Here is a 12,502-nt window from a genome sequence, read left to right on the forward strand (position 1 = left end):
CCTTGGTTTGCCCCCAGTTCCTTGAAAATCGTAATTTTGTTGCCGATCTCCTAAGTACTAACCTTCTGGTTAGAGTACGCTCCTGGGAAGCAGTAATTTCAGACTCCTCACTCTCCAAGCTGTAGGTTAAACTACTCATGGGGAAGAAGAGAGGTGCAGTGGGAGGTGGAACCAACCATTGTGCCAAAAGGAAATGTATTTGAAAAAAGGCAAGAGAGATTTATGAGGTCTACCCTATTTTTTTTTCCCCAAGGCTATTTATTCAATTCATATGCAACTGTCCTTGGATTAAAAACAAAGCAGGTTCCTCCTCCCACAACTCAGAACCATAAGGAGCAGCTGTAGTAGTAGCTGTAATAGTAGTCATAGTAGTAGCTCTTGCCCATTCTCCTGCTACATTGAATATTGCCTTATTGTTGCATAATAGCTCAGATTCAACCAGAGGAGAAAACATCTTTCCTTAATAGTATGGCTTAGATAATGCATAGTGCTTTGGCACATAGCTCCTCTTGACTGGAATTGGTAGCTACAATTTACCACTGAAAAAGTATATCAGGCTTGGTGTTTTTGACTGTGCCAGTTTAAAAATGTAGCCTGTGCTTCACTACTGTATCACTCCTGCTTTATACCAGAGAAAATCTATTACAGGAAATGGGCTTATGCCAGCATAAAATTAGAATAACACAATGATGAATCAGCCCCAGGTTTCAGCAAAAATAGGCCTGTGTAAAGAACAAGCTGTAAACTTTCCCAGCATGCAAAACCCCTCCAAAAACCTTTCTTTAGATTGCCTGGCTCACCAATCCAGTTTAAATGCAGATTCATAGTTACTGAATCATTATGGGGTGTAAAAACCTACTGCATGGTAACCCTTTCACTAAAGCTGAATTACTGTAACTACTGTAACAAAACCACTCGCACACCTTTTTTCTGCCAGATTGTTAACATCAGAGGTAACTTTAAAAATGCATTATTCCAAGTGAACAAACCTGATAGAGCTCAGGAGGAACATCTAGCAAAGGATCTCAGAAAAGATGAGGCTTCCAAACCCATTTTCAAAGATGACACAATTCAAGAATTTAAGCCTTTGAGATTAATGCTACTTAATCCCTAAGCATTATGTGCTAATGTGTTATGTGATAGTGAAATTAAAGTGTTTTGGAAAATTTTACCCTGGGACAAAAAATTACTGTCCTAGAGACAGAAATTTAGAGCATAGACACAATAACAGAGCAGGACCCCCTAATTGCAGGATGAATAGATTAGCTTTAAGGATCAGTTTACAATGCATGTGTATTATCTCACTCCACCACCAAGTGATGCATGTGACTATGGGGTTTAATAGATGGACATATCTTCCTCAAGATTTGGACTTGAAGAATTTCATTCCATGTCATTTCACTCCTTTCATTCAGGCAATTAAACAAACAGCAGACCTTTGGGCTTAATTTGAACTAGTGACCTTCGCTATTTCTGCACTGCAGTTTAAGCATTGATACACGAGCTGACTTCCACCAGTTAAAAACAAACATATATCTGTGGTTTCCCAAAGATTATCTCAGTATTTTAATAGGTCCAGAGAGGTGCAGTAAGCCACAACAGACCCTGTGCAGCGCTGGACTTGCAGCTACAATGTAACCTGCAATTGAGGCAGTTTAGAATTAGCTTGAATATACTATAAAAGCATAACTCACACCTACAACTACAGTGTGACCAACCCCTTAGACATGAAAAGCAATATACTCCAGTATCACCTCTGGGAGTTGTTTAGTCTCCCCTTTTTGATATTGAAAAATTATTGCTGGAAGCGCATTATGTTCTAGGACTTGGACAAGAACCAGCAATATCATTTTGGTACCAACTTTTAAAACAGTGTTTCCTTCAGAATGTCTAAATGTGACATCTAAGATCTCAAAGGATTTGGCTGTTTTATACAAATTCAGTATACTATTTTAAGGTTTTGTGCTAATGGTTTTGATGTATTGTTACACACGCTCAGTGTGTTTGACTATAGCAAGGATTAAATAAATTGTGTTTTAGGGATTTAAGGTTGAGAGGAAAGGATTTGTCTATGTAAATTAAGGTCTCGGAGATCCTTGGTTCGTTACACAAGTCTTTGGGGTCTTGTATAACCTTCATTCTTTGAGAAGAATGCTATGTATATTTTCAGATACATAGGATTACATAAAAGAAAACTGAAGAGAGTTATTAAACAGTTACTAAATTACCTTTGGAATTAAATTTAATAAATAAACATTTTTTTTTAGAGTCTAGACCAGCAGTTTGTATAAATAGAAAAAGAAAAGAAAGGATTTACTATGGATTCATTTAACCCTTGGCACAAATACTTGAATTTTCCCAATGTGAACTCGTGTTGTGATAATGGATGTGCTCAGAAGTCCCAGAGCAAAAGTACTAAGAAGTAGATTAACATATAAAACAACACATATCAATATAAAAATATATTTGGTCTTAAATATTCTTGGCTGAAAACAATGCCAACCTGGCCTCTTGACAGGGTCCTCCTCAAGTCTTATTTTCATTACTTTAGTGGGAAGTGGGAATTGGTTGTAGTTTTTTACAAGATTAAATTTCAAAGGTATAAAGTACATTAAAAATTCAATTATGTTTGTCTAGAAAAATATATTTATAAATCACCTTTATTAATAATAAGAAAAACCTGACAGAAATTAATGAAAGATCTCCTTTGGGTATCAATTAATAGTACTGCATCAATGACCGTGTTGCAGGAAAATCTCAGTGTTTTAAAGTGTTGAAACTTGATTTTGTGAAATCTGACTGAACAAAAGCCAGACCAAAGAAGAAGGACAACAGAAATCTCATGCCCAAGAGATAACAACCAACATTCTTAAAAAGGCATGTTAACTTTCTGCATCACAATCTTCAATAACATAAAAATCTGAGTTTTCTAATAGGTGCTTAATTTTGTCTTCAGACTCCTTGAAAAGCCTTTAGTTTTATTTTTTTCTCAAATTTTAAGACACCTACAAATCTTAGAAGTATTAATCAAGCAACAGAAAATAAACCAGTACTTTACGCAATGTCACATCAAGAGAAAGTAATTTCTGTGTTATTTAATTCCACATTAATAGAAACATAGAACAGTTCAGGCAGAAGGTAGTGTAAGACTGTCATGGTACTTTGAGCAGCCATGGTTTACAGGCACCTTCTGTTCTCGCAAGTATGGAAGAGTATCTGACTAACCAAGAAGAGATTACCCATAAAGAATTACCCAGAGAAACCGTCTACTTTCTGATTTTATGCTTAGATGGCTGTATTTGGCTGAACAGAACAGACAGATAACAGTATAACTTTGGCTGAATTTTTCTTCAATAATATTTCAATAATATCTATATACTCAATATGTAGATGTTAATTATATCTCATTTACTGTGTTTGTCAGCATTTGAAGGTTTTTCTGGTACGAGTACGCTAGTATGACCCTTGACTGAAAGAATCAAGAAAAAACACAGATTATGCAGTGAGTCAAAGAATGAGTGAGGTAGGAGGTATGATTGACGACAGAAATAAAAGAGCTGAAATAATATAATACCTCAATCTGAGTTATTATGCAAGTATTGATGTTAAGGAGCTAACTAGGGTCTGTACTTTGGTTTGCTTGTTCCTCACTCCTGTCCATAAATATAAACCTGTTTAGCTGAGGGTTACATGGGACATTACACCTAAACTGGTTCATCACAGTATTGGGTAAAGCCCAGGTTGGTGGCAGATGTTTTTTGTGTGATACAGCCATAACTACTGGACTGCACACTGTCCACCAGTGCCTTGTCACTGTTCATGCCCGTCACAATGCCTATGTCCTCCCACTGTCCTCTGTGGAAAAGTCATAGAACAGAAAGATGTAGTGACAGGCTGAAAACCAGAGAATAAGTTTCCATAAACCCACAGAAACAGTGGTGAAATGATTTAAAAATTATTTAAGAAGGAAGAAAAACAAAAAGCTCCTCAGGTCTTAAATGTGCATGAAATCACCAGCCTGGACACACGAGTGTAGCTTTGCAGTACAGTCACTATATGAGAAGCCTGAAAATCTGGGCTACTTCTTGTGCAAATACTTATCCAGAAGAAAATCATCTCCTTCTGACCTGTGGTGCTACAATGCAACACTCATTTGCTTTCTCAATGCATGAGCTCAAGCAAAGGCTGCAGACCTGCCACACCAGGTTTGTAGGGACTTCAGCACCCTCAAGTCCACATAAAAGCAATCAATCACCTCTCTCACTCTTCATCCTGACCAGCATGAAGGTGGGGTGAAGTAATGTTGCATGTGTCCCCAAAGACGGCTTTCTATCTAAATGAAAGTATATTACCAGGTGTAAGCAATGTGTCCTTATTTGGTATTTCTCATTGGATGAATGTCACTGTTCATAATGAATTTAGACTCCGGAATTGCATTATCAAGCCAAAGTGTATAGGAAATGTATGTTAATCTTTTCTCTCAGTGGAATGGGAAATACTCAGTCATAAATGATCCCCATGCTTAATAAATAGTTATAGTTATTACACATGATAGGAGGCCAGATTGCACCATTCTTCCTCATAATGCACGGTATCTTCATTTTCAAGTGGCTCTACTGAAATTAATGTTGCTATATGGAGAATAAGTCATGGCCCAAAATGAAGAACCTAAAAATATTTCATTTTGGTTTTTGGACGATAATCATAGTATTTCCTATAATAATCCAGTAACAGTCTACCCGTCCATCAACAAGGCTCTACCTGGATGTATATATCAAAATAGGGAGACGCAAGGTAATACAAGCTCTGGATTACATGCAGTGTGCTTGACCTTGCTTTCATAGACAACTGGGTGCAAAAAGATTGCCCAGATACATATATTTGCAAGTATTCAAAGCTGTTGGCAAGATTTAGGCTTAATGGCAGTGATGGGGTATTTCTTTCACTTCTTTAATATTAAAAACTTAAGCCTTTCATTTCTTTTGCTGTTAAACACTATAATTTTTTAAAAGCTGTCTCTCCATTTTTCTCTTTTTGCTACTTTATATGCACTCTCCTTCTTGTCTTGCTGTGTTTAACATTCCTTCAAACATTGTCTTTTGTCCCCAGAACTGTTTGAGTCTGAAAGGACCTTTGTTGGGTCATCTATCCATTTCTTCCCTCCTGTGTCATGTTACTTCTTTTAATTTGTTTGGTCCAAAACTATGTCTAATAGATGAATAGCTATTTCACCTTGAATCTATCTCTGGAGACAGTGACTCCCTAACATCTTTTGGCAGTTTGTTTCATTGTCTATCTGTTTTTATAGTTTCAAAGTTTTTCATAATATTTAACCTACATTTTCCTTGCAATGGCTCAAGCGTATTACTCTGTCTTGGGTGACTAATGAGAATAATTTCCCTTGTCCCTTTACATATCTGTAGAGAGCTAACATGCTTTTCCTAAGTCTTCTTTTCTTTAGATTGAACAACCCACTTATCTTATTAACCTTTTTCTCCCCTCACAGATCTTACTTTCCAAATCTTCTATCATTTTCTTGATCTTTCTTTTCTTCATTTCATGTCCCATTGCTCAAATGATAAAAGGAGAAGACAAAAGCAAAGGAAAACTGTAGGCAAGCTTTTGAAAACAAAGCACAAAAATAAGAATTTGTTTTAATTCACACTCAAAAATTCAAGCACAAAGAATAAAATATCCAACTGAAAATCACCACTGGGGGGCTGTGTGCACACATGCAGACTGTGTGCATAATTGTATGACTGTTCAAATCCTTTGGAAAATAGTGTGGCTGCATGTCAAGATCTAAAGTAAAAGGACTGAAATTTCAAAACAGAAATACAGACTCAAACTATCCCTTGACTATTGAAATATTTTGTCCTTGCCTCAGCTGCCGGTCTCGTTTGATTTTTTTAAGCGATAGTTTTGATGCTTTTGCTTCACAGCACTACAAAACAATGTAACAAGAACTTTCTAAAAGTAGTGAAGAACTAATTTAGTTATGTCTGACTTAGGATATTAGGACAATACAGCTTCACTAGTGGTCAATCTTTAAGAATGGAAGAGCTGCGATACCAAGTCAGAACAAAAGCCCACAGCAGTGTCCCTGGCACTGGCCAGCAGCAGGTGAATATAAGAAGCAGAACATGTTGTACTGACAGGGTCTGAGTGCCAAATGTTTTAACTCAGAAGAATTTAAAATGGGTTTATTGTTCAGTTTGACCTCTGTAATTGGTTTGTTCCCGGTTTCATTGAGCTCATCCCTCTCGCTCTCTTGTGCAAAACTGACTTCCACAGGAACTCTGCTGGCACCATATGAATCAGTTTCAATTAAAAACATTACCACTGATGACGTTTAACTTGCCAATAGAGACAACAAGAACCAATATGCAACGGCATGTTTCACTCTTGAAACAAAGGTAAGTTTTCTGTGACACAAACTGGGAGAGAAAGCAGACACACTGCAGTTCTTTAGTCTGTTTAGGATTACTTGGGAAGATTCATTTTCCTCTTTCCCCCCTCCCCCAGCCTTCTTCAGTCCCCAGAGAGTCTTGTGTCAAAGACAGAAGAAACTGGAGTGTTATCACTACAGGGGACTTGTCTAGGCAGTAATTAAATTGCTCAACCAGAACTCTTATTATCATTTTCCTTCACAACTTCATCCAGAAAATACAAAGAGTGAACTGAAAGATAAAACATCAGAAACATCTCATAATGCTGTTACATTCTTATGCTAGATATTATTCCACTTATACCTAAGGCACGCGTGAGGAAATACAACTATTCGAGAATCACCACTCTTACTACAGGAGTCGTTAAAAACCGCTGAGTCATTGCAATGATGTGGTAGTTTTCTCATCAAATGCACTGCACTGGTGGCACACTCCTATGGTGAATTCTTCAGGGGAGATCAGCGACTATTCTCCATGCTCTGGCAGTTTCGGGCTAAACTGAACTCTGTGCCCAATGGAGACAGTGGTTCAGTTCACAAAATAACTGCTCACTATGGCTTGCTAGGGGCTCATTATCTTTTCCAGAACTCTTAATGACAGATGTATTATAATAGAAATATTGAATAATATCCTTTTTGGAATAAAAAATATGAATCACACACAAAGAAAATTGTTTAATAGAATTTGTTGTTTTAGCTTTAGGAGAAAAACCTGATCTGAGTTATTAATGGATAGATTCCACTTTCAAAGTGTAATTCAACCCTTACAGTTGTAACTGTGCTTTATGCAGTAATATATCTCCCTTCTTGCCACCTCTGATCTAACTGCTAACATGGTCACCGGGGTGGAATATGCTGATGAGATGAAGTGTTTTGAGTGTTTATATTTCAAAATGTAAACAAATTCAAACTTGTTACTTCGGGTTAGGGAACATTAGAGCTGTCATTTCTGTTGTACCAAAGCCAGAAGAGAAGAGCATCTCTAGTTTTCTGTTTCCAATTCTAGCTCCCAAGAAACATCTCTCTCAGATACTCCTTGTTGCTTCCTGATGGAAGCCACAGAGAGATGTCATTTGCCACAGGCATTTTTGTGTGTGCCAGTCAGGGGGTCAGACAGTTGTGCTGACTGGGTGATGGGAGAGTAGAGAGTAGAGATGATTTACTGCTTTCCTACCCCCAGTCCACAGACTAGAGCTATGCTGTTCCTGCACTCACCTCAGCTCTTCCCTCCTCCTTCCTCTCTGTTGGCCAGAGCTAAAAGTTGGCTAGCCCTGCTCTGACAAAACAAAGGTAGAGACCTCACTCCTTTTCCATTCATTTTATTAGTGCCTAATGGAAATGTAATAAGCTTGAAGAAGTCTTTATAATAGTTTGTGACTACTGACTTAAGCAAAAAGTTAGTGAATAAAGACAATGCTCACACACATTTTGAAAAAGTTGATGTGGAAGTGGCCCTTTACTCAGAAGGACAGGATCTTTTTTACACGTTTGCTGGCTTTTCCATGAAAGAGGTTGGAATAACAAAGCAATTGGGAAGGGGAGCAGAGGGCTTTGAAGAGAAGGATTGTGGGGTGGGTGACCCAGAGCACAAGAAGCAACTAAGCTGTAAGATGTGTTGCCTAAGTTTTATGAGAAAATGGATCATGACATATTTGTAGGGAGTGACAGTGATTCGGTTTTGAGGATGGGGAACAGGACTTGCTCTTCCACAACCTTTGAAGCAGTACAGTTGAGTGTGATTTCTGTCTTCTCAAATAGGTGAGGCCGAAGCTGTGAGTACAGCCTGCCATGCTGTGGCAGTCTTCAGCTAAGAGGTAGTTCTTGGGGTTCCTTTTCATTGATCCCAGATTAAGGAAGCATCCAGTTCAGTTACCAAAGCCTAGATCTATACCAAATTCTCAATAATTCCCTGAGACCTGCACATTCACTGTCTCTGACTAAACAGGCACTTGGCACATCATGATCTCTGACCTCTGAGTCAGTATAAAAGATGTAACAGATTGTCTCTTTTTCTATGTATACAGTCCCCATCAAAGCACTTCACAGATACCAGTGTCTATAGTAATTATTGAAGTGACATCTCTAAATGATGTACAGCTTCATTCATTTCACAACAGGTCTGGTCTTTTTTGCCTTCAAACTTTGTCTTAAATTAGATCATTATGTAAGTGTGGGAGAACTCACTAGTGACAAACATGACATATAATAAAATTGTTTAATCTGTTTTCCAAAAACAAGCTCAAGTCTCTCAGATATTATACATACTTGTAAATGGCTTGAATTATTTTTCTTTTGAGGTTATTTATTTGTTTACTATTGCTTATACTTATTTATAATGAGTTCCCTTCCACCTATCTGTCAGCTGAAAGGAACCACAAAATAGGTACTTCCTCTGACTTTGAGACCCTTTTGTAATGCCAGAATGGTGAAAAGAGGTCTTAAGGTAAATGACAATAATGTGCTACCTCTATTTGCTGTTCATCATTCACTATTTCTTATTTGTATTATGTGACTTGTCAAATGTATTATTTCTTCTCAACAAATGAGGAATTAGAAGGTTTGAACTAGGAGAATAACAAAGGTGTCGAGTAAATAAAGCACTTCTGTTTTGTCACTCACCCTAAACTGGAGGTGGAAATTGTCATGTTCGAAGTGCTAAACCAGAAAGGAGCAGCAGGGTAGCCCATACAACAAAGCAGAGATTGAGACATACTTTACTTAAATTCCTGAAAGACAAGTGATGAGGAAAACCGTGCCCAACACTTGGAATAAATGAAAGACACAGCTGAAGTTATCAGGAATGAATGAGTCCCATAATTACCATGGTTAACAATCTGTTCTATTCTCTTTCTCCCTTGGTCATATATTTTAAGTGAAAAGCTGGAAATCTGGAACCAGGGGAAACAGAGAAAGAGCTTTACCCTGTATTACTGAAGCAGTGGGAAGAAAGGAAGATTCATTCTCATTCCTTGCCCCTATTGGAATGAAAATGGATACTTATTACTGCACTGATGACAAGCATACTGAAGAAAGAATATTTTAATATCTCTACCACCTTTATTATAGTGAATATAAGATTTTTTTTCTCTTCTGTTAGAAAAAAAATATTATTAAGTAGAACACAAAACAGTAAACTAGAAGCCTAAACCTCATATTGCCTCTTTCTACTAACATATCTTACAAGTTATAGTGCATTTGTTATTTGTAAAACAAAAAGGCATCAAAAAGATTTCCAACAAAAATAGATTAGCAATGATTCCAAACATTAAAAATTCCTCTTTCTTTTTTTCTTTTCCAAGAAAACCATTTCAGGACTAAATTGTACCCAAAGTGCTTGAAATTTTGTTAATAACAGACGAAGTTATACTGAAGAGATACAATTTTCATCCATTCTGTACTTGTGTATAATAGTTTTATTTATAGAACTTTTATGAGGCAATGACACAGTTTACTTCACATCAGTTGTAATTTCATGGTAGACACTTATATAAGGCCTTCAAATATTATACCACTACAGAGTAATTGGAAGGTACCAATGACTATCTCTACTCTTTACTTTAAAGGACTCATTATTATTAACTACTTCTCTTATTCTTTTTTTGCTGTTATCTTTTGAAGGTGGTCAAAGTACTTTTGGAACCCATGATGCACAGCAGCATTTCTGATAAGCGCAGTTTCCTCAAGAACATCCATACAGAGGGTTCAAGTGACCAACAAGAAATTGCCCATCTCAGCAAAAGACTATCTAATAAAGTGGTCTTGGTTCAGTGGCTTTGAATAGGAAGAAGTGGAACTCTCCAGACTGTCTAAACTAGAATGAAATCTCAAACAATGCTACCTTGTGCTACAAGCAATGTAAGTTCCACGCTCTGTTAGAGCAAATATCTACTGATAGCTTTTTTCAAAATATCTGAGTGTGGCTTTAACTCTTTGATCACACATTTGCAGTATGTTTTCCACTTAAACAATGCTGCAATGTCATCAGTGCACTCTCTATACTCCGGCACTGGGGAAAAATAAAAGGAAGCTGCGAAGAGAAGTCTTCACTTTAGACCCTATTTTACAGTGTGGTAAGAAAACATAGTGATGTTCAAAAGTGTTTGTAGCTATCAAAATAAAATTGGGCTTTCTTTTCTGTTACAGCATGAGGTTTCCATTTTCTTTACTAATGCAATCTTCCCCTCAATTCATGTCCTGAGGTGGAATCCACCTCTCTAGAAGAGGCAAGGGAATCTTTGGCAGCAGCAGGCTGGCCAACTGGGTGAGGCAGGCTTTAAACTGAAGGAAATTGGGGGGTGGGGTCCAGAGTGGTAATGCTCATGCCATCACTTCCAATAGGGTAATAAACCAGGCCAATCAGAACAGCGAGAAGTGTTCCTTAGCTGCCTCCCAAGATGGGAACCAGAAGACCAGCCACCTCAAGGGTATGTATAGATATGGTGGATCCTCTTGCACCTCTCCTGGGAAACCTGCATGCTCTACTACGTCTCTGAAATGCCTGTACACCAATGCATTCAGCATGGGGAATAAACAGGAAGAACTGGAGATCTATGTGCAGTTGCAGGGCCATTATCTCATTGCAATTACAGAGACATGGTGGGATAGCTCACGTGACTGGAATGCTGTCATAGATGGCTACGTACTTTTTAGGAAGGACAGACCAGCAAGGTAAGGAGGTAGAGTTCTCTTTTATGTGAGAGAGCAACTGGAACGCATCAAGCTCCGCCTAGGGGTGAATGAAGAACGAGTCGAGAGCTTATGGGGAAAAACTAAAGGGCAGGCTAATATGGGTGCTACTGTTGTTAGGGTTTACTATAGGCCACCTGATCAGGAAGAGACAGTAGATGAGGCCTTCTACAGAGAGCTGAAAGTAGCCTCACAATCGTAGGCCCTAGTTCTCAGGGGACTTCAATCACCCTGATATCTCCTGGAAAGACAACACAGCTAGGCACCGACAGTCCAGGAGGTTCCTGCAGAGCATTGATGATAACTTTTTGACACAGGTGGTGGAGGAGTCAATGTGGAGAGGTGCACTGCTAGACCTTGTGCTAACAAATAATGGAAGTCTGGTTGGGGATGTGAAGGTTGCGGATAGCCTTGGCTGCAGTGACCATGAGATGGTGGAGTTCAGGATCCTGAGTGGAGGAAGCAGGGCAATAAGTAGGATCACAACCTTGGACTTCAGGATAGATAACTTTGGTCTCTTCAAGGACCTACTCAGGGGTATCCCATGGGTTAGGGCTCTAGAAGGTAGGTGTGTCCAAGAGAGCTGGTCAATATTCAAGCATCACTTACTCCAAGCTCAAAATCTGTGCATCCCTATGAGTAAGAAATCAAGCAAAGGGGGCAGGAGACCTGCATGGATGAGTAAGGAGCTTCTGGCAAAATTCAAATGGAAGAAGGAAGTCTATGGAATGTGGAAAAAGGGACAGGCCACTTGGGAGGTATGTAGGAAGGCAAAGGCCCACTTGGAATTAAATATGGCAAGGGACATCAAGGACAACAAGAAGAGCTTCTTCAAGTACATCAGCAGCAAAAGAAAGACTAGGGAAAATGTGGGCCTGCTGCTGAATGAAGAGACTGCCCTGTGACGGAGGATACAGAGAATGTGGAGTTACTGAAAGCCTTCTTTGCCTCAGTCTTTACTGCTAAGACTGACCCTCAGGAATCCCAGGCCCTAGAGTTACAAGAGAAAGTCTGGAGAAAGAAAGACTTTCCCTTGGTCAAGGAGGATCAAGTTAGAGATCTTTTAGACAATCTGGACACCCATAAATCTATGGGCCCTGATGGGATGCACCCACGAGTGCTGAGAGAGCTGGCAGATGTTATTGCCAAGCCACTCTCCATCATCTTTGAAAGGTCATGGAGAACAGGAAGGGTGCCTGAGGACTGGAGGAAGGCCAATGTCACTCCAGTCTTCAAAAAGGGCAAGAAGGAGGATACAGGCAATTACAGGCCAGTCAGCCTCACCTCCATCCCTGGAAAGGTGATGGAACAGCTCATTCTGGATGTCATCTCCAAGCATGTGGAGGAAAAGAAAGTTATCACAGAATC

The sequence above is a fragment of the Nyctibius grandis genome, chromosome 6 (genome assembly GCF_013368605.1).
Source record: "Nyctibius grandis isolate bNycGra1 chromosome 6, bNycGra1.pri, whole genome shotgun sequence".
NCBI classification, from domain to species: Eukaryota; Metazoa; Chordata; class Aves; order Nyctibiiformes; family Nyctibiidae; genus Nyctibius; species Nyctibius grandis.